The sequence below is a fragment of the Coffea eugenioides genome, chromosome 6 (genome assembly GCF_003713205.1).
Source record: "Coffea eugenioides isolate CCC68of chromosome 6, Ceug_1.0, whole genome shotgun sequence".
Classification (NCBI taxonomy): domain Eukaryota; kingdom Viridiplantae; phylum Streptophyta; class Magnoliopsida; order Gentianales; family Rubiaceae; genus Coffea; species Coffea eugenioides.
The window spans coordinates 16,508,815-16,531,626 of NC_040040.1; the positions used below are offsets into that span (position 1 = coordinate 16,508,815).

The 22,812-nt window shown below is 33.2% G+C and overlaps 1 long non-coding RNA gene across 1 annotated transcript; it reads right to left on the reverse strand.

The window, feature by feature from the left end:
- Positions 1–384: 384 nt before the first annotated feature.
- LOC113775205 lies at positions 385–17,709 on the reverse strand. Its single transcript, XR_003468860.1, has 3 exons — positions 17,003–17,709; positions 13,947–14,455; positions 385–594 (listed from the first exon to the last, which is right to left on the reverse strand). It is a non-coding gene; the product is annotated as an uncharacterized LOC113775205 (long non-coding RNA).
- Between the last annotated feature and the right edge of the window lie 5,103 nt (positions 17,710–22,812).

Consider the following 22,812-nt stretch of genomic DNA (forward strand, 5'->3'; position numbering starts at 1 on the left):
TTCACCATTTTTCTGTAAAGACAAAAGATTTATTCTCAAAGCCAAGGGGATTATTCTAAATAATTCACCTTTATTGAGGGCAATTACTGAAAGACTTTCTAAGGTTACAGCAACCTAAAATGTAGATCATAAATATACAAAAATACCAGTGATTTAGTTCTAGAGTTGTTGAACTTTTGTTAAAAAACTGAAATATTGGCGCAGAAGGCAATTATCATTTTTACACCAAAACATAGGAAGTAACATGAGATACTAAAGGGTTAGAAAATTTAAGGAATTTAAACAGGGGAAATCTTTCATGAAAAATTTAAAGAACGAGGCTAAAGCATCATCATCATACACTGGGTGAGTACTGACGTAGGCTCAGATCTGTAACAAGACAAGGCAAAAGAGAAGGCGACAGCGCCATGGCCTGCAATTTCCCAGTTGCATATGTGAAGGAGAAAGGAGGAGCTAATTGAAGCCCACCCGCTCTCAGATCACATGCCATCAGGGTTGCCCAGCCAAGATACGGGTCGGATTCAACTCCACGCCAATAACTCAAGAAAATAACTCTATCATCACAGCCTGAAACCTTCACTAAGCAACAAAGCCCTGATGAAGAAAAATGCTTTGTCGAAGGTGATCACATCAACAATGAAAAGTTTTCATGAAATGTGATGACTTCTTGACAAGCACTTTCAGAGATAATCAAACGAAGTCCCCAGTTCACATTCCATTTCCAAACGCAGAATTCAAGAAATAATACTACTGTATCTGTCTGTCTGCTTGGAAAGGGTTGTTGATTTTCTATGTTCTTTCTGTATATACAAGAAAAATTGGAAATCATCGGCAAAACAGAGAGGGGCAACAACCCTTTGAAAAACTCCCCGGCCCTCTGGCTGCCTCATCCATTCATTTTTCTTGAGTTTCGACTCTTTAAAGGTCTCAAGCCCCAAGAGGCTGAGACTTCATCATAACACTGAACCTTATTTATGCTAGTGGTGTCTCTTCCCCAAGGAGAACGGCACGAACACCGATACAGTGCGGATGATACAACAGCAAAATTGACCAGGCAAGTCCTTAGAGCATCGAGAAACAATAGGGTGTAACACGCTCTATTACACCCATGTATCGAATCCACTCCCATTGTTGGAGCTAATTCCTTTTATTATTGTCAAAGAAGAAAAAATCGCAACAATAATATTATTCTGACAATGGTCTAGTATAGAACTATACCTACTAGACTAACTAAACCCGATAGGTAAGAGAAAATTTTTTTTTTTTAAAAGATAGGCTATCGGACTGTCAGTTCAACAGTCCGCAACAATTTTTTTTTTAAACCGGGCTGACTAAACTCGGTAACCATCGAAAATTTTCAAAAAAGGCGAGGCCTAACTGACAGCTTGCAGCTTAACTTTTTTTAAAAAAAAAACTTGTAGGCTGCCGAACTTTCTTTTTGATTTTTTTTTTAATGTTCAAACATAAGAAAAAAGTTCAAGCAGATTTGCTAAATCAATTATTTTTATTTTATATTCAACCCTAAGAAAAGGTTTTAGATAAAAAAATCTCATTCAATTTATACGAAGATGCATTCCCCAAATCTTAATGTGCAACAGTCAATGCATATTTAAAAATCTTTGAAAGATAATCATTGAAATTATTATGTATAAGATTTGGTTTTATATTTTTATAAAACATATAGAAAATTGATATTTACCTAAATAAAATATACAAAGAAATTATTATTTGATAGTGGGTAGTTATAAGAATAGAGGTAGAAGCAAATATGATATTGGGTAATTAAACATAAAAAGTAATTATTAATCTAAACTATAATTTGACAAATATAACATTATTGTGGAATATAAAAATGGTGAAATGGTGAAGTTATTGTGCAATATAAGAATAGATCTCCAGGGCCTGGCTAAAGATGCAGCTCGGCGAGTAGAAATCATTTCTAAAAAAAAGAGTGCTTCTGAAGAATGGGGGTTCTTCCAGATTGTCAATGATGGGATTCCAGCGTTTTAAACAATCATTGAGGGTACCCATCAGTTTCATGAACAAGATACTGAGGTGAAGAAATAGTAATATACCCATGACTTAGCAAGAAAAATGTCATATAATAGCAATTTTGATCTATATCAAGCATCAGCAGCTAGCTGGAGAGACTCAATGCTTGAATTGTTATACGAGGGACTCAATGCTTAAAAAGTTAGCCAAAAAGCCCAACAGCCTCCAAGTTTTTCTTTTTTTTTTTTGAAGTGAGGCTACAGGCCGTCGGGCTGATAGCCCATAGTTTTTCTGAAAATTTCCAATGGCTGCCAGGTTTAATTAGCCCACAGCCAAATATTTTAAAAAAAAAAAAAAAAATTTGTTGTGGGCTATCGAGCTAACAGTCCGGTAGCCTAACTTCTTTTTAAAAATTCGTTTGCTTATTGGATTTAGTCAGTTCAATAGACATATTTTTACACCAGAACATTGTCAAGACAATATAATTGCAATTTGTTTTGGCAATAATCAAAAGAATTAGCCCATTGTTGGAGTATTTGCTCCATTACGGACAATAATGGTATAAAAGTTGAGAAGTGAGCCACTCTGGCCAATCATTCAATGCTTGCAACGGTTCAATTCTTGAAGGTTTTGCATGATTATTTTCAACATATTTGCAACGAAAGTATTTTGCTTACTTCTAATCCTCAAAATTTTGTCTATATATATCATTAATTTTTTTTTAATTTCTCACTTTCCTATTCCATCATTTCTCCTACTTCATTATATATTTTCTTCAAACTCTTATTCAATTTTCTAAAGTTTAAATATTTTCTCATTATGGATGAGAATTTTAATAATTTTAGAAATGCATTTATTGCTCTAAATATAGAAAATTTTTCCTATTATCTAATGCTTAAGTTATGATAGAGTTATAACAACGTATTATTTTTGAGAGACCTCAAAATATATATTATTGAAAGTAAAAAATTAATAATATTATTTTTTAAAAAATATTAGGAAAGTAAAATTTTCAATAAAAATTAATAAATTATTTTTCCTAGAATAATGAAATTATTTTTTAGAAAATGAAATTATTTATTTATGAGATATGTATTGTATATTATTAAAATAAATATGTAATTTAATTATGTGTCCATATGGTTATACCGTGTAAAATGTTTACATCCATTGTAAGTGATGGTATAAGAGCATCCCCAATCTAGTGAGTGATTGTGTAACGACATCACGAGAGCAATTTCTTATTACTCAGAATATGGTTGAAAAAAAGAAAACTCGGACATCTATTGCTCTGACATTGGTATGGTGCAAATCTATGGGTACCGGGCCGTGTCAGCTCGGCACCCAAAAGTCAGTCAAAATTTTTTTTTCAGCTCTGACATCTCTGTCGGGCTGTGTCAGCCTGGCAGCGGAATTTTTTTTTTTTTTTATAAAGTTGTCGGCTGCCGGCTGACAAGGCCCGGTAGCCGACAACTTCTGCAAAAAGCTGGTTGCTGGGCTGAGAGAGCCCGGCAGCCAGTCCAATTTGAAAAAAAAAAAGTGTCAGTCAAACATTCCTACTCTAATCAAGACAGAGTGATGGGGGTTAAAGAAGAATGCATTTAAGCAGAAGTAGAAGCAATAGGTTACGTCTAATAGGTTACGTCTACGGTGGAAAGTTCATTTTTCTGCGCATAATAAGCAGAAGCAATGCAAGGAGGCCAACTGTAATATGTGGAGACGCACAAAGAAATATATTAGAGCACTGGAGAAAGCGGATTATGCATAAATAAAAAATGTTATATATTTTAAAGTCATAATAAAAGCCCTCTTAAAAATTTATTCATCATCTAATGTCCAATACTTATATTTGGTAAATTAAAATAGTTAATTAAATATTCTATTATAATATAAGTAACTATATGTCATTGAGTCGATTGAATAATAATTTATTTTTTCTTTTTTTGGCATTTCAACTAGTTGTCTATCAAGTTTTAATTGAAATAAAGATTTTATAATTATTTAAATTATTCAATAAAATAATCAATTTAAGATGAACATAAATATAAATACATTAAATTGTATTATTGAAATATTTGATTTCATATGAATGAAAGACAAGAAGAAATGGCAAGAAAATTTTTAAAAATTCATGTGAGTTCTTTATATTGGTAATCACCTTTATTTGTTATTATAATCTTAATACCTGATCATAACCGATTGAAACTCATATCCTAATACTATTTACAACTAAAGTTACTATATACTCCAATTAAAATTTTCTTTTTTTCACTAAATTTTCTTTTATATATGATGTATGTGTTATCATTTGTTGATAATTAATATAACGAAAAGATGCTATTTAGTCTAATATATCTTGACAATGTGGATTACTTTTAAAGATTTTAATGAGAATTAGACCACATTTTTTATGGATTCAATCTAATTCACATTTTTATGTCATTTGAAATATAATTATTTAAAACATATGGGACCAAAAAATACGAAGTAAAACTTTTGACTAATTCTGACTTGTTTTTATATGATGTATGTGTTATCATTTGTTGATAATTAATATAACGAAAAGATGCTATTTAGTCTAATATATCTTGACAATGTGGATTACTTTTAAAGATTTTAATGAGAATTAGACCACATTTTTTATGGATTCAATCTAATTCACATTTTTATGTCATTTGAAATATAATTATTTAAAACATATGGGACCAAAAAATACGAAGTAAAACTTTTGACTAATTCTGACTTGTTTTTATATGATGTATGTGTTATCATTTGTTGATAATTAATATAACGAAAAGATGCTATTTAGTCTAATATATCTTGACAATGTGGATTACTTTTAAAGATTTTAATGAGAATTAGACCACATTTTTTATGGATTCAATCTAATTCACATTTTTATGTCATTTGAAATATAATTATTTAAAACATATGGGACCAAAAAATACGAAGTAAAACTTTTGACTAATTCTGACTTGTTTTGACCGTTATATATCATAGTTTTGTATTAGTTGTCCTAAATTTGGCTAAAATAAAAAATTTGCTATCATAATTATTTTGGTCAAAATATCACGGATTAATTTAACTGATAGACAAAACGTTGGGTGAACCAAAATTGCACATGTTCCTTTATTTTAATCATATTTGATATCCCAACCCTTTCTTTTATATTTACGCCTCAATTATTTGAAATATGAAACTCAATTAAAAAATAAAATCTACCACAATATTTGACATGTACAAAATTCACTAAATCATGTTGAAAATTTCACTCATTTTCCAATACAACAATTTCACCCTTTTTTTATTAAAAACTTATGTCGCTTGACGTACTAAATCCGACAGTCTTTTAAGTTAATTAAATGACGTTTCAAAATTCGAACAGCAGAAATAGATGAAAACAGGTTTTTTAAATCAATAATTACTTCTATAAGATGTTAAACTAAACAAAGGCCGTTTTAAACAAAAAATCTCATTCATTTTACAATAAGATGCAGTTCTCAAATTGTTGAAAAATTATTTGTTAAAATTGTTATGCAATTTTTAATGTACAATATAATTTTATAAATATAAATTTATTATGCAATATAAAAACAAAATAGTCATATACAATGTCTAGCATAATTATCCCGAAATGAACTTTCCACCGTAGACGTAACATATTGCTTCTGCTTCTGCTTAAATGCATTATTCTTTAACCCCCATTGCTTAAATGCATTGCTTAAATGCTTCTGCCTTGATTAGAGCCGGAATGTTTGACTGACACTTTTTTTAAAAAAAAATTGGACTGGCTGCCGGGCTCTCTCAGCTCGGCAGCCAACTTTTTGCAGAAGTTGTCGGCTACCGGGCCTTGTCAACCCGGCAGCCGACAACTTTATAAAAAAAAAAAAAATTTTCCGCTGCCAGCCCGGCAGCGATGTCAGAGCTAGAAAAAAAAATGATTGACTTTTGGGTGCCGGGCTGACACAGCCCGATACCCATAGATTTGCACCAGATTAATGTCAGAGCAATAGATGTCCGAGTTTTCTTTTTTTCAACCATATTCTGAGTAATTAGCCAAATATAGGCATTTGCTTTTAAAAAAATGATAAAATGTAATTGTTTGAAACTCATAATATAATCTTAGAGGTGGCAATTTGTCCCAAGTCCTAATGGGTTATCCATGCCCATCGGGACTTTGGGCGGGATGAGTATTGGAATTTGATATTTGGTTTAAAATGGGACAAATCCCAATTGTACCCATTAATTGATGGGAAATTGTGGAAAATACTTGGGTACCCATTGGGCTCAAATAGCAAGGGATCCGTTTGGATTAGTTGTTTTTTAAGGTATTTTTGAAATATTTTATTATAGCAGTGTATATGAAAAAATTTTACTATAATTTTTTTTTGAAATATTTGATATACTAATGTGGATGAGATGTTTTTTGAGTTATTATATATTACTGTAACATTGTATTTGAAAATTTTTTTTTTTTTTTTTTGAAAAAATAGCCAATCCAAACAGAGTCTTAGATTCAAAAATTATCTTTAACAATTTTTATAGTCATTCCAGCAAATATAATCTAACAATCTTCCTAGTCATTATCCAAAAGAATTTCCAGCATTTCAATCAATTTAGACCTATCATCCTTAAACAATTATGAGGATAAATATTCAACACCCTAAGTGCCTTGGCCATCTTGATATATGTTGAAATATGGCTGTATATCTATCTTTTGCTTTATTTGTTAATCCAATTTTTGGTGGGAATCCTGAGTATAAAGCACTTGCATGTTTATTTAATAAAACTAAAAGAAATTTAATAAATCAAAAATATTAAAGTTATATAAAAAATAAAAATGAATTAAAGGAAAAAAAATGTAGAAAATAAATTTGGGTATTGGACGGGATCAATCTAAACCCATCCCAAAGTGATCTTGCCCAAGTTAGTCCCAAAACACATATGAGTAAGGTTGGACCCAAACCCATATGACTCGGTTCCATCTGAAACCCAAGCAAATCCCGCCCATCCCGCCCATTTTGTCACCTCTATATAATCTATATCTTTCATGTCTACATGATACAATGGGACAAAAAGAAATTAAAAAAAAAAAAAAAACCAAAGAGCTGTTGTGCCATGTAGGCGCAACGATCCAAAAATTAAAACAATGCCCTTTGCGCCAACATAACGTTCCGGCTTTAAGAATGTGTCAGGCCCATCACAACAGAGTCTGACATTTTTTTTTTCAGAATGTGTCAGGCCCATTTGGTTTACAAGAAAAAAAAAACCATTTGGTTTACAAAACATTCCTTTTTTTTTTTAAGTGTAAGGTTTGTCAAGTTTTGTAAAGAGTGTTTTGGGTTTATTAAGTTTTAGCAAATTTAGGATTTACGATTTATTATAAAAGGTTTAGAGTTTACAATTTGTTAATATTAAATATAGTCATTTATAACTTACTTAAATATAGCCATGTTGACGCAACAAGCGTTGCTTAAAATTTTGGACTGTCCCATCAACATGGCATGATGGCCCTTTGGGTTAAGAAAAAAAAATTCTTCTTAACCCATCGTGTCATGGGCTAATTGATTAGAATATTGATAGTTGATAAAAAGTTCGGTCAAATATGGCTCCTTAGCTGCCTGATATCAATTTATGCCCGTCGCTCCTATATGGCGCGACGGTCAGCAAACTTTTTTTTTTTTTTTAAAAGTCCTTCTGGCCGTCGTGCCATGTAGTAGCGACGGTCAGAAATGTTTTTTTCTAAAAAAATCTTCTGACCGTCGCTCCATGTAGGATCGACGGCCAGAATTTTTTTAAAAAAAAAGTCTTCGTGGCTATCGCGCCATGTAGGACCGACGGTCCGATAATTTAGAAATTTTTTTTTTATAAAAAATCATTCAACCAAGTGATTTAGAAATCTTTGTACAATTGAATTGGGAGTTCGGCAAAAATATTTTCTGTAAAAATTATTTAAAATCAAAATTTTGAAAAACAATGCATACAGTTTGACAAAATTTTAAAAACAAACATTGGGCTAGCAAGAATTTTAGCATTTTAAAGGAGACTAGGTTAAAAAAATTTGATCCATTTGTTAAAGGATTTAGGGGTTTCTTAAAGAATTAATGTTTACCATTTTAGCAAGTTTAAGTTATATAACATGCGTAACTGTTATGATTTGTTAAATTTAGAAAATGATTTAATAATATGATTTAAGTTGAAGTGATTGCATAATGGATGAAAGTATTGCTTAATATTATTATGATTTGTTAATTTTAACTTTATTATGTATAATGCACACAGAATGTTAAAAGAACCGTAATTGTGTCAAAAAATGAAAAATTATAATATGAATTACAATTATATATTTGAATTTTCATATAAAATGTAATCGTATAAAAAGATTAATAACATATTTGTAGAAATGAAAAATTATTTGCGTGTCATTATTTGATATACGATAATTAGTTTAAATAATTTAATCAATTAAAATAGCTGTAAAACAACTAGTACTTATTTGTTTTGTAGATATTGTCCTATAGGGACCCTTCCATCCAATTATAGGGTATAATAAAATAACTTGTACTTCTTTATTTTGAAAATGTTTAACGTTATTCAAATTAAAAGTGATTGGATTAAACAGAAAAAGTAGACAACTAAATTAAATTAAATGTCATGTGAAATGCATTAAATGGATGAGATATAAAACATCGTCGAAGACAATAATATAAAAAAATTTTATCTGGCTTCATATTATATCAAAGGCTGCATATATTCTAATATCAAAATAATATCAAAGGCTGCATATATTCTAATTATCTGGCTGGACGCCTAAGAAATTTTTTTTTTTTTAAATGAGCAAGAGGATTTAAAATAAAAAAAACACAGAAGATTTTTTAAAAAAAAAACATTTCTGACCGTCGCGCCACGGTCAGAAAATTTCTGACATCTCTGACCGTCGGGCCAGAAGGACTTTTAAAAAAAAAAACAATTTGCTGACCTTCACATCATATAGGAGCGACGGGCATAGATTGATACCTGGTAGCCAATGGACCATAAATGACCGAACTTTTTGTCAAGTAACAATATTCTAATCAATAAGCCTCGTGTCATGTAACCACAACGGACATAGATTAAGACATGAGTTCCAAACAACCACATTTGCCACATCATGAAGGATTACACTTTAGAGTGTAATCCACTATCTCTTCCATTACAATATCACAGGATTCCACTCTCTTCTTTCATCTCTTCCATTACACTATCCCAGGATCACGGCTAATTGATTAGAATATTGGTGTATAAAAGAAAAGTCAGACACTTGCGGGTCTGACAGGGGCGTGGTATAAATCTATGGGTGCCGGGCCGTGTCAGCCCGGCACCTGACACCAAAAATTTTTTTTTTTTTTTATAGTTGACACGACACAGCCCGGCACCTGACAAAGTCTGCAAAAGCTGGCTGCCGGGCAGTCAAATTGTTAAAAAAAAAAATTCGGCAGGCTGAAAAAAAAAGCTAGCTGCCAATTAAATTGTTTAGAAAAAAAAAATGCGAAACAAGGTACTAAACTATAGAGCCTTCTTTTTGTTGGGGAAGAAAGAGGAGGGGTTACAGGGGCACTGTTGGATATACGTAGAGGCGGTAGGGAGTTGGGAATGGAAGCTAAATTGCGGAGGAAAGAAAGCTCCTGTTAAGTGAAAAAAAGCTCAGCAATTTGTTAAGTGAAAAGAAGGCAGCTCCTGTGAAGCAAAAAAGCTGAACCAAAAGAAAAATTTACGTACGATAACTGTTAGCCATTTAGTCCGGGTAATTTAAATATTTGAAATAATACCTATGCTAATAAAATAAATATATAAAATTAATGTAATTAGCATAGCTTAATTTCGAAACTAGTGATATTAGTTTAATGCAATTCATTTTTTTGTTAAGATAGTTGATAATTAGTTTACGTTATGTAGTATACAATTATTTTAATTAGTTTAGTGGATTAATTAGTTTAATTAATTGAATGAATTAATTTTAAGAGGTATGATTAAATGAATTTAGATGTATTTGGCGAGGTTAATTAATTGAATGGATTAATTGAACGAATTTGTGCAATTGAGTTTTGATTAAGATAGCCATTTAGTCGGGGCAATTTAAGTATTTGAAATAATATCCATGCTAATAAAATAAATACATAAAATTAATGTAATTCGCATAGCTTAATTTCGAAACTAGTGATATTAGTTTAATGCGATTCACTTTATTTGTTAAGATAGTTGATAATTAGTTTACGTTTTTTAGTATACAATTATTTTAATTATTTTAGTGGATTAATTAGTTTAATTAATTGAATGAATTAATTTAAAGAGATTTGATTAAATGTATTTAATTAAGGTGTTGGGCTGACCCAGTCCGGCACCTGACATCTTTTTTTTTTAAAAAAAGGCACCTGATATCTTTTTTAAAAATAGGGAATCTGTCAGGTGCCAGTCTGATATCTTTTTTTTAAAAAAGGAACATATCTGTTGTTTTTAAACCTGTCTGATTTTTTTTTTTTACACCTATATTCTAATCAATTAGCCACAGAAGAATGCATTTCTGACAATATTCTTCCATCCACGGAATTAAAGTGGAGGTAAGAATTAAACATTGGTTACATTTCTATGGTGGAAAAAGTTCACTTTTCTGCGCACAATAAGCAGAAGCAATGCAAATGTGGAGATGCATAAAGAAGTATATTGGACACTCGAAAAAACGAATTATGCATGGATGAAAAATATTATATATATTAAAATTAGGGGTGGCAATTTTCGACACGACCTGAAAACACGACACGAACCTAACACGAAATTAATGGGTTTGGGTTGAGATTTCGGGAATTCGGGTCAGAATCGGGTTGGACCCGATGAACCCGAAAAGAAAACAGGTCGATTTCGGGTCAACCCGTGGTGACCTGATATGACCCGATATGATCCGTTTACGAATTAAAAATAATTTAATAAACATAAAAATAATTTTATCTAACTAAACTAAGTTATTCTTTTTTTCAAAGGCATTAATTACTTAATCCTAAATGAATTTATTTAATTTGTGTGAAGTTGAAATTATTATATTTGGACAAATAATATATTATATTATTTTTTACTTTTATATTGTTTTAATTTATTTTATATTTTGTTTGGGATAAAACACTTTTACGGTGTTTAATTTATTTTAGATTTGGTTTGGAATTATTTATTTAAATTTTTATTACTTGATTATGTAATTAGTTTTGTGAGAAATTGATTTTATTAGAAATTACAGTGATAATTAATAAATTAAAATTAAGTTTCGGGTCATTTCGGGTCGACCCGCCAACCCGTCAACCTGAAATTTTCAGGTTCGGGTCAGCATACCTGACCCGTCACGGGTTGGCGGGTCGGGTTCGGGTCAACAGATTTTCTGACGGGTTGACCCGAACCCGACCCGCCAACCTGATTTGGACCCGAATTGCCACCCCTAATTAAAATTATAATAAAAGTCCTTTTAAAAATTTATTCATTATTTAATGTTCAATACTTTATTTGGTATATTAAAATAATTAATTAAATATTCTATTATATTATAAGTAACTATATAACGTTAAGTCGATTGAATAATATGTAAGCAGTTATTGTTTCACGACCTGCTAAAGTCTAATGGAGCATAGTTTTTTTGTCCAATCGTACGTAAATTTTTCTTTTGGTTCAGCTTTTTTGCTTCACGGGAGCTGCCAGACATTTTTTGTTTTGTCCACAAGCCTGCCAAAAGGGGCAAATCTGAAGCAAAAAAGTGTGAAAAATTCACAAGAGCTACTTTGTCTGAATTGCATTGAAGCCTGCCGATTTTATTTTTTTAACAATTTGACTGGCTGCCGGGCAGAGAGTGCCCGGCAGCCAGCTTTTGCAGTCTTTGTCAGGTGCCGGGCTGTGTCAGCCCGGCACCCATGTGTCTTTCATAAAAAAAAAAAAAAATTTTTGTGTCAGGTGCCGGGCTGTGTGCCGGGCTGACACAGCCCGGCACCCATAGATATATACAGAACCCCTGTCAGACCCGTAAGTGTCTGAATATTTTTTTTTCCACCTATATTCTAATCAATTAGCCCAGGATCACATTCTACGCAATATAATAGTATGAATCTACAATTAAATCACACATTTATGTTAATAATTCATAATACATATATCATAAATAAATAAATTTATTTTCTAAAAAATACTTAATTCCATTGCTCTTGAAAAATAATTTATTAACTTTTGTTGGAAATTTTTTACTTTTCAAATTTTTTAATTTTCTAAAAAAGAATATTATTGATTTTTTACTTTCAATAATATATATTAAGTTCTCTCAAAAATAGTACATTGCTATTTTCTAAAAAATAATTAATTAATTAACTCCATCATAACTTAATCATTGAATAAAAGGAAGAATTTTCTATATAAAATTATTAAAACTCTCATCCATAATGAGAAAATATTGAAACTTTAAAAAATTAGATAAGCGATTAACGAAAATGAATTATGAAGTAGGAGAGTGAGAAATTGAGAAAATGTTAACAATATTTATAAACAAAATTTTAAAGATTGAAAGTGAAAAAAAATATTTTTGTTGCAAACATGTTAAAAATGATGATGCAAAACTTTCTAAAATTGGACCATTACAAATATTGAATAATTGGACAAGGCGAATCCACTTTTCAGCTTTTGTCCCTTCATTATCCGTATAATAGGGGATTGTGTATGTAGTGGGGAAAATACTCCTATCACACCCCACTGTGGATGCTTCAATGAAAGAGGGGATAATGAAATAATGATATGGCATATGGATTCCATCATCGATGCCCTTAGTACAAGTTGAATTTTACACACAAAATAAAAAGCACAAGTGTCCCTAGTCTATGTTTACTAGGGAGATTGCAATATGATACTCCCATTTTGATGTTTGCTAGGAAATTTGCAATGTTCGTACTCCTATTTTATTCTATGCCTTGTTCTTGAAAATTTTCAAATATTTTGTGTCTGTTTGAATTACTATTAGCACACTGGTAAAACCACCTTAAACCCGTAGGGCTCCTCAACAAGAGACTAACCTTAAGGGCATTTTACTTTTAAGTGCATGATCTTGTATACACTTTTCTACCAAATCATCAAAAGCCTATATGTCGTTTTACCAATGGGTCTATTTGGATTAGCTATTTTTGTAGGGTGTTTTTCAAAAATTTTACTGTAACAACGTCTTTAAAAACTTTTACTATAAATAATTAGTTGTTTTTAGGAATATTTTTGACGGTGTTTTTGAGGATGTATTTTGAGACATTTTAGAATTTAAAATTTAGGATATATTTTAAAAATAAAAAATAACACCACCATCTACCACCAGCACGCACGGCCACCACCCACCATCACCACCACCCATTACCACCTCTGGTCAAGAATTTACCCTAAAATCTCACTCCCACTGAAGTTTTTGGCGTAGATTTCATTCGCGGCATTACTCTTCACATAAAATGATTGAAAGGTGGTCAAACGAACCATTTACAGCTGGATCTCCTTTTCCCAAACTTACCCACATCAAGCCCAAAATCAACAAAAAAACGCACTAAAACGACCTTCCTCGATTCTATGATACAACCATAACTCTAAATTATCAAACCAAAGCAAAAATTTCACAAGTTAAAGCAAAAATCAAGATTCTCATAGGAGATTAATTTCCTTTGTTTTTATGCATGAAAACTGCAAGTTCCCATCCTAAACATTCTCACCAAACGATAACCATCAGAATGACTCAAGAACCAATTTGTCAATGGCTCTTCCAATATTCAACGTGATTTTCTAACAAAAAAATTTAATCATTTACTCTTTGTTCACAAAACAGGATGTTCAAGTTATAGTCACAAAGGAAAAAGCATCATCACTCAACACTCAGCCAAGAAAGATAAAGCAAAGTTTGCACAAAAGGGAATGAAAGAAAAGACCTTCATTAAATTGGTAGCCTTTCAACTCGAACAAGGAGAATTTGGCGAAGAAATCCATGAGTCCAAGCTGTCCTTTGTCCCACTTTCTTCTTCTTTTGTTCCTTTTTCAGTGTGTGATTTGTGAGAGAGTGCAAAGGGAAAAAGTGAGGTGTGTGTGCAGATTTGTTTGTGTTAGTGTGTGCATGTGTTTTCTGGTGTGTGTGTGTGTGTGTGTAATCTGTGTGTACGCGTGAGAACTGCGTGTGTGAGTATATGTTAATGTGTGCAATGAGTGCATGCTGGTGATGGAGAGAGAAAGCCGAGAGAGAGGGAAATATAAGTGAGTGTGAAAACCGAGAGAGGAGGGATGGGGGAGAGTAAAATTATTATAATTTTTTTCATTTTCTTAAAATTAAAAGACCAAACTTAGTGCCCAAGACATAAAATAAAAGTCACATTATTTAATTAAGATTATCAATTTGCCCTTCCTCTTCCCTCTTTTTCTTTCTTCATTTTTTTTTTCAAAAAACCTACAAAATAAGAAAAATTCATGTTAGAATTATGAAAATAAATGACCAATAAATAGATAAAAATTTCAAGAAAATTTTGAAAAATAGCAAAAATTTGGTGTCTACACGACACTGGACGTTACACTGATGAAAATTGTTGAAAGCTTGCATTTTGTAAACATGACAGCTTTTTATTAGTTTGATTGTCATATACATGAAATGCGACCTCTATTCAGTAAACAAACACTGGTTTTCCTCCTCCCTACCCTGTCATTTGGTGTCTACATGACACTGGACGTCACACTGATGAAAATTGTTGAAAGCTCGCATTTTGTAAACATGACAGCTTTTGATTAGTTTGATTGTCGCAAACATGAAATGCGACCTCTATTCAGTAAACAAACACTGGTTTTCCTCCTCCCTACCCTGTCATTTGTCTCCCTCTCCCTCCCTAAACCAAGCCGCAGCACTTCCTCCCATCTCCTATTCTTTATATTGTGTGAAGTCTGTTAATCGAAAGGGCCTATGAATGACTACCGACATTGAGAAGGAAGATGCTTTTAGAGATCCCTTCCTTAAGGAAAGGTCTGTTATGGACCCCGTGCATGGGTGCACCAAGACACAAACATGTGGAATCATAACTTGACCCACATATTTGTGTCTTGGTGCACCCATACACCAAATCCATAATAGGAAAAGACCTTCCTTAATCTCTTTCCTTTTCCCACCAAGAATAATTAACAAACACCACCACCACAAGACATGGTATACTCGTGCTTGATCCTCCTGCTGACGTGCAAGCCAAACATGATTCTCAAACTCAAGAAGTCCGGACATGGCCGTCCTACTTGCACGCAAGGTGGACAAGATCCTTAGGCTGAACACAATAACTTAACCAACTTGTTTCAAGTAATTAGTTACAAAGATCATAAACCCTATAGTGGTATTTAATCAACACTCACAACAAAACCTAGATCTACAAACTTACATGTTGAAGATTGGTATGCAAACCTAAACATAATGCATTCACCTAAACCTGACGGCTAAGCTAGTAGCTTTTTATTCAAAACTTATTACTGTTAGTACTATCTTTATCCAAAGCCTAGTCCTCATTATTTGTAATGCAATGGATCTGAAAGGATCTAGGAGGCCAAATTTTAAATTGCTACCACCACCAAATAAGGACAGTCGCAATTGCTAGGTGCAATATTATATCATTTATAAAAGGTGACCTCCTTTCAGGATTTCTTACCCTCCCTTTGTTTCCTTTTCCTTTTCTATATTACAAAGGGGGTCGCATTCGAATGCAATGCCATTTGAATGCAACCTCCATTGAATGTTTCATTTGTGAAATGCAACCCTCACCCATCCCGGCATTGCTCAAAAAGCGACCATTACACTTTAAGCATAATAAGAATCAATATAAGCACTCAAAACACTTACATTTTTTCCTTTTCTTGTAAGCACACACTGACACATATTATATATGTATTCGTATTCTATCTCTACATGTGTATGGGTATACAAGTAACACAAGGAATTACGAACCTTACACATGATTGCCTACCCTGTAAAATGAAAAGACATGTGAATCCAACAAACTCTTTCCAAAGAAACTATGAAATTATGCTAAAGCTTTGTTAAAAACCAGTTGACACATTGCATCATCCGTGACTACAAAAATAAGCTTACTGAAAAGCAAGCCATAAACTTCCTCAGCATACCGAAAACTAGTTAAGTATGTCGTTAAGAAGCAGAATTCATACCCATCATCTGTATAAGAATTTCAATTAAATTTGTAGTTTAATAGCTAAAACAAGTTAAGCAAAGCATAATCCATTACTCATACAAAGATAAGAACACAAACATCGCATATTGATAAGACCATAACCAAAACAAATGCTTTCAAGTAGCCTAGGACAATGATTATACTTCTCAAAACTAAACTTCTCTATAGATTGTAAATGCTAACAAGCGACTAAAATTAGATTTGAGCAGTAAGACTCCTGAACTACCAACTACCCTTTTAAAAAAAGGTATCCACCGATTTAGCTCCTATTCCACAAAAAATTGCATGCTCCTGTTTATTAAAATACTTACAATGTACAGCTGCATGGACAACACAATTACATGTGAACCCTTATAAAAATTCCAAAAAGAACAGAAAATGAAAAAAAGAAAGCAAATCTTTTAAGCCAACCTAGTTACATTTGTAATTCATAGAGCACTCCAAAAATATTGGCCGCAATAAATTGTTTACAAATCTCTTTTTTTAGCCTGCAACTGGTGAAGCTGCATTAGTTATCGTAAAGATTAGTGTTTGGAGGTTGTTCTCCTTTATTTCCTGGTTAAACACTGATAATGAAATTCTCAAAGTAACACAGAAAACAGAGGGAAATTTTCCCAAAAAAAAAAAGACGTCATTTATAGAGAATTAACACATAAGCAAGTCTATTGTCGAATAAAGTCGATTGTTACTACATTATATGCTACTACTTAGTTGAAGCGAAGTGCAGCAGATAACTCTAGCATGAAAAATTCAGGAAATCAAATATAGGTTATATGTACCTTTAAACTAGACATGAAGGACGTAAAACCTGCCAATTGCTTATTGTCTCAATCCTCAATGGGAGAAAAGCCATAGCCAATCAAAGAAATGGTGCGGGCTGACCTGAAAGCATTGAGCTTCGTGTCCGCCCCGTGTGGATATTTATTTTTAAAATGTGGATATAAGTAAGGCTCAGATCCGTGATGTAATCAGGCAAAGAAGGAGAGACACCGCCATGGCTGCAAAACCACAGTTGCCCAAAATCAATCCACAGGCCATCCGGGTTGCCCCGCCAAGATGCGGGTCGAATAACCTCAATGCCCAGATGAACCCAAGAGCAATCGAATTCGATCGTCACAGCCTATAACAGTGGAAAGGAGCTAAGTCTGAGATAAAAAAGGAGATTGCATTGGTAAAGGTGGTGTTGGAAATGTGAAGTAGAAGCCAGTATTCCATATTAGCAATAACCAGAGATCCACCGCCCCAGAGATCACATACAGATATATATATATATACACATAAATACACGCATGAGTACTTAAAAACTGAGAAGGGTTGTTAGTTTTTCTTTCGATTTGAATGAAATCATTGGCATGCAGAGAGAGGGCAACAACCCTCAGAGAATTCCCCCATTTTTTATTTCTCTCTGCTGCCTCAGTCCATTTCTTGAGTTCGTTCTCAGAGACGAAACAAATTAGCTGGCTCCGGTGTTTATGAAACTCTCCTAAGTCCTACCGTCGAGGCTGTTTTTGCCCTTTCACGATTGTCTTGGACCGGTGCACCAGTCACCAGCCCATTGGCCCAAAACGGGGACCCCGCTGGGTTTTGTGGCTGAAATGGATTTCGTAAGGTAAGAAGAAGCTCTCTCTTGACCTTTTCTAAACTGAAGTTTAGAAATTCGGCTTTTATAAACCTAATCCCAAAAGAAACCTCAAAAGCCGGCAACTCTTGAGGTCCTCCCAGGGACTTATAAACCAAACCCAAACCCCCCCAGAACCGATGTGGGATGGCAAACCCCACAAGGGCAAGCCAGTAAGGCCGCTGCTGCTAAGAAGTAAAGACCCCTCACGACACTCAGTAAACTACCCCTGCATGAATTTGCCTCTTGACCTTTTCTAAACTGAAGTTTAGAAATTCGGCTTTTATAAACCTAATCCCAGAAGAAACCTCAAAAGCCGGCAACTCTTGAGGTCCTCGCAGGGACTTATAAACCAAACCCAAACCCCCCCCCAGAACCGATGTGGGATGGCAAACCCCACAAGGGCAAGAAGAAGCTCTCTCCCTCGACCGGTTTAAGATTGAGGACTTACTACTAAGTACTAAGCCAAATTTGTCAACTTATAGTAAAGCAAGTGATGTTGCTTCTGCTCGTAGAACTAAATTAACTTGATCTTTTAGATTCCACAACTAAAAATAAATAATTAATTGCAAATCATACCAAATTAAAAAGTTTTACGAATCCATAAAGGGTGTTATACAAGTAATTTGCCCTCTATTTTTTAAAAAAAAGAATATGATGACTAATTATAAATAACAATAGAGTATGGGATAATAGTCTTTTGGGGTATAGTTTTTCATTTTTTTTAGTGTTTGTGGAAGGGTTCGAATTCATACTCACTTGCACTTGAATCCTCCCACTTGCATTCTTTTCCCTGGTTTTACATCATTTACTAATTCTACTTATAATTAGAAGACTTGCAACAAAAATATTTATAAAGCATAACAATAAAATCTAAATGTACAAATAACAAATATATATATATATATATATCAAATAAATTCAACAACTGTATTGTATATGTGTCATGCTTCAACTACAGTTGCTACTCCAATTTACCATGAAAGAAGTATCAATGGCTGTGTTAGGATATTAAAAATACGTTTTAAATATGATTTCAATTGCATCATAAATATGCTTTTCAAATTTTTTTTTATATTCAAATTTTTTTTTTCACATACATCACGTCACAAAAAATATGTTATAATAATTATTTCAAATAATATTCTATTCAAACATACTCAATATTTATTTTTATTGGAAAAATGACGTAGTTGATAAATACTTAGTTCTTACTTTTGAGGTTTATCACATTGAAAATAAATTATTTCAGTAACTCACATTAAAATTTGTATTTTAATCAAGGGATAATTTCAATAACTTCTTTTGAAGTTTCTAACAATTTCGACCACCTCCCATAAGGCTTGAAAAATTATGCTTATCTCCATTGATGCTATGAAAAAGACTATAATAACCTTCACAAACTTCACAAAATTTAAGTGAAAATGAGTTTAAAAGAGAAAAATAGAAATTCTTGTTTGGTAATACTTCTTTGTCCTAAAGCTCTAATGTTATTTAATCTAGTACATTATACTTCATTCCCATTTTTTCTAACTAGATTTGTTAATCAATTTACAAAAATTTGACCAACCAATTAGGGAGGCATTAATTAAAATAAGTATTTTCAAAAATTACTTAACCAAGAAAAGTATAAAGTACTAAAAAGGAATGCTTTTAAAACATGTCTTAAATTTTCCTACAAAATACTAACTTGAAATTTTACCCATCGGATAATGGTGATAGTTGACTTTTTAGCATTTAATTTGTTTTACATATTAGAGTGGGGTAATATTGGATATTCATTGGATTTTTTTCACTTGCATCATCAATTGCTACCAAGATATAATTTGTAGGGGAGATTTTTACAATTTTTCAAACTTTAGAGGAGATGGTTGCAATTATCAGAAACCTCAATCGAGGTTTCTAAAATTATCCCTTTAATCAATTGTTATAAAATTTGTATTTTAAGTCTATCTTCGAGGAGTTACTTATAATTGCTTCTTCTCGCATTTTCAAGAATATCATGGCAAGATTTGTGAAATAGAAGATAGGACGATTAAATATTCATAAGAAAGCCATAAGTTTTGGGAATTTTGTAAATATGTCATAGGTTACTAGCATATACACATGCCCATATATATATATATATATATATATATAAATTCAAATGTGCTTATTCATATGTACACATAATTCACCAAACTGCATGTTTGTATTGATGCACATATGCTTATACGTGCAAATTTGTATCTGTCTATTGTAGATATCAAGTATATCAAAATGCACACTTTTATATGGATGCATAGTTTTGTTTATCAACTTGCAAATTTTTTTTTTAAAGGCACATTACTATGAGCCTTATTCAATCATTTAAGAATAAATTTAGTAATTATTGCCTGAACCATAACTTATGCACCATTTACAAATTTTTCTAATGGACATTGAATCTTCCCATCCTCATTTTCCAGATTTTCCTCCTTTTTTTTATTTTTTAATGTTGTTTCCTTTTTTTTTTTGACTTCCACTCGTGATTCGAGCTCTCTCTGCTGCAGCACTAGAAGCTAATACAAGAAGAAGATAGAAGTGGGTCACTTCGATCTTGTCTGTGAATAAAACAGAAAATGGTTTCCCAAATAATCTTAAATCCAAACACACTCATAATCTGATCTGAGGGCTTCAGGCCTCAGCCAAAACTCAAGAAAAATGTATGAGGCTGCGGAGAGCCGGGGAGTTCTTAAAGGGTTGTTGCCCCTCTCTGTATTGCCGATGATTTCCTGCCCAAAAATACATGCTTAAACAGCCCTTTGCAGAAAAATCAAGATGCTGAAAAGAACCATGTTGTTTCCCGGGTGCGTTTGGTAACTGGTGATGTTTGTGTTTTGAAATCGAGGACCGTTTTGGGTTATTTCTCAAAAATCTGTCTTGTTTGCTTTAGAATATCGTTGATGCTGTCGCTGTTGCTGTATTATTCCACAACCATAGTCTATAAAGCCTTTTCTTTTGCTTTTAAGGCTCTGAGACTTCAGTAATATTCAGGCTGTGATGATTGCAGGAATCTTTTCTTGAGTTTGTTGTTGTTGTTGGGGCACGGAGTTCATCCGACCCGTATCTTGGCTGGGCAACCCTGATGGCATGTGAGCTGAGATTTTCTCATTCGCATATGCAACTGGGAATTTTTGCAGCCATGGCGGTGTCTTCCTCCATTTTGCCTCCTCTTGATGCGGATCTGAGCCTAGTTGAACTGTGCATGATGATTTACTGTCTTCTCTCAACTTCCCGAAAGGAATGAGTTTGTTTAGTTTGCATTCGACATTTTTACTAGGTTTTATCGTGCTTTTAGACTCAATTTTTGAATGCTATAATTCTATCAGTATTTTGACCCAAGAAAATGAAATATCTGATCGGCACTAGGGAAGATAATTTATTTTCTGGCTACCAAACTTGCTTATTGCTCTATAATTTTGGCTTGAAAGCTGAGTGAACTCGAGTAATATGCCTACTTAAGCTAGATAGTAGCTAGTGAAAGCTTAGGTTTTTTGAAGATCAAATGATCACATTTATGTTTATGTAGTATGGTTGAGCTATTTTTCTTTGATGTTACTTAGGTCAATGCATGAGCTCTTTCTCTGTGATGCTACGTAGGTGAATACATCATCTCTTTTTAGTTGAGGTAGAATGAAAACGGAGTGGTGATATCACTTTCAGTCCTGTGGTATGTTTTGATAAATCTTGCTTGGACTTGAGTGTGTTTGGATAGAGATAATTTGAAAAAAATAATTTGCCTTACAAATTCCAATCACATTTTTATCTTTCCAATCACCTTTTTATCTCACATACATCACATCACAAAAAGTGTTACGGTAATTATCTCAAATAAAACTTGTTAAAGTTCAGCAGTTCAGCCTGGAATAGGAGATGAAATTCTTCATGTTGATTGATACTCGAAGGCGCGAGGGACTAAAGGTTCTCTCTTTATACATCATTGTGGGGCTAATTATGGACAGAAAGTCTAGAATTGCAGGTTGTTCATCATTTGTTGCTATACTAACTTGAACTGAAAGCAGATCAATCTAGACATTCATGCATTTGTAGGTAAAAATAGAAAACCAAAGACACCACAACTTTGTGAACTAAGCAGTCTTTTAACTATAGACTGGAGTGACCCCTTATCCCTGATGCATATTGCTATCTTGTTTGTGATCATGATAACGAGGACATATCTTTTTTTTTTTTGGTTGCGCTGTTGGTGGAAGACTTTTTGATTCAATTGTTGCCATCTCTCGATCGAAGAGTCGAACTAGGTGATGCAAAGAGCAGTAGAGGTCCTCAATCTCTGGCTTAGGAATTACAAAAACTGGCGGAGAAGTAATCCGAAAACCAAGAGAGCTTTGTTGACTTGAATAAAGAAAGGAAGAAGAAAGACTACAGAAGAAATGGAAAGTGCAGATTTAACAATTCAAAAGTCTATCCCTACTGGTGTCCAGCTTCGCCTTTTATAAGTGATCTAAGGCGGTGAGCTATAGTTGGCTAACAAACTTATGACATCTGCTGATGTCATAAGAATCTTACAAATCAATATTAACTAACTGTAACAAATTCTAGTAACGAACTTCAACAATTCCAGCTGCGACCCTTCATGCAAACCCCATGCACACCCATATGCAACCCATGCACGCACATGCAGCCCCTACACCTACGTAACCCAGTTCACGTGTATCAATACCCGCCTCTCAAACAATCCTTGTCCTCAAGGATTGAAATGAGGAAACTGTAGCCGCAAGTCCTGCAAGTATTCCCAAGTTGCATCTTCGGGAAAGCTGTTACTCCACTGAACCAGCACCTGTGTAGCGGCAACTCTCCCACGCTTGACCAGACGCCTGTCAAGAACAGCTATGGGCTCTGCCATCAACTGTCCTTGGTGTGTAATTCCCGCGGGAATCTGAGCTTGAATGCACCCTGCGCCAACCTTCTTCTTGAGCAAGGAAATATGGA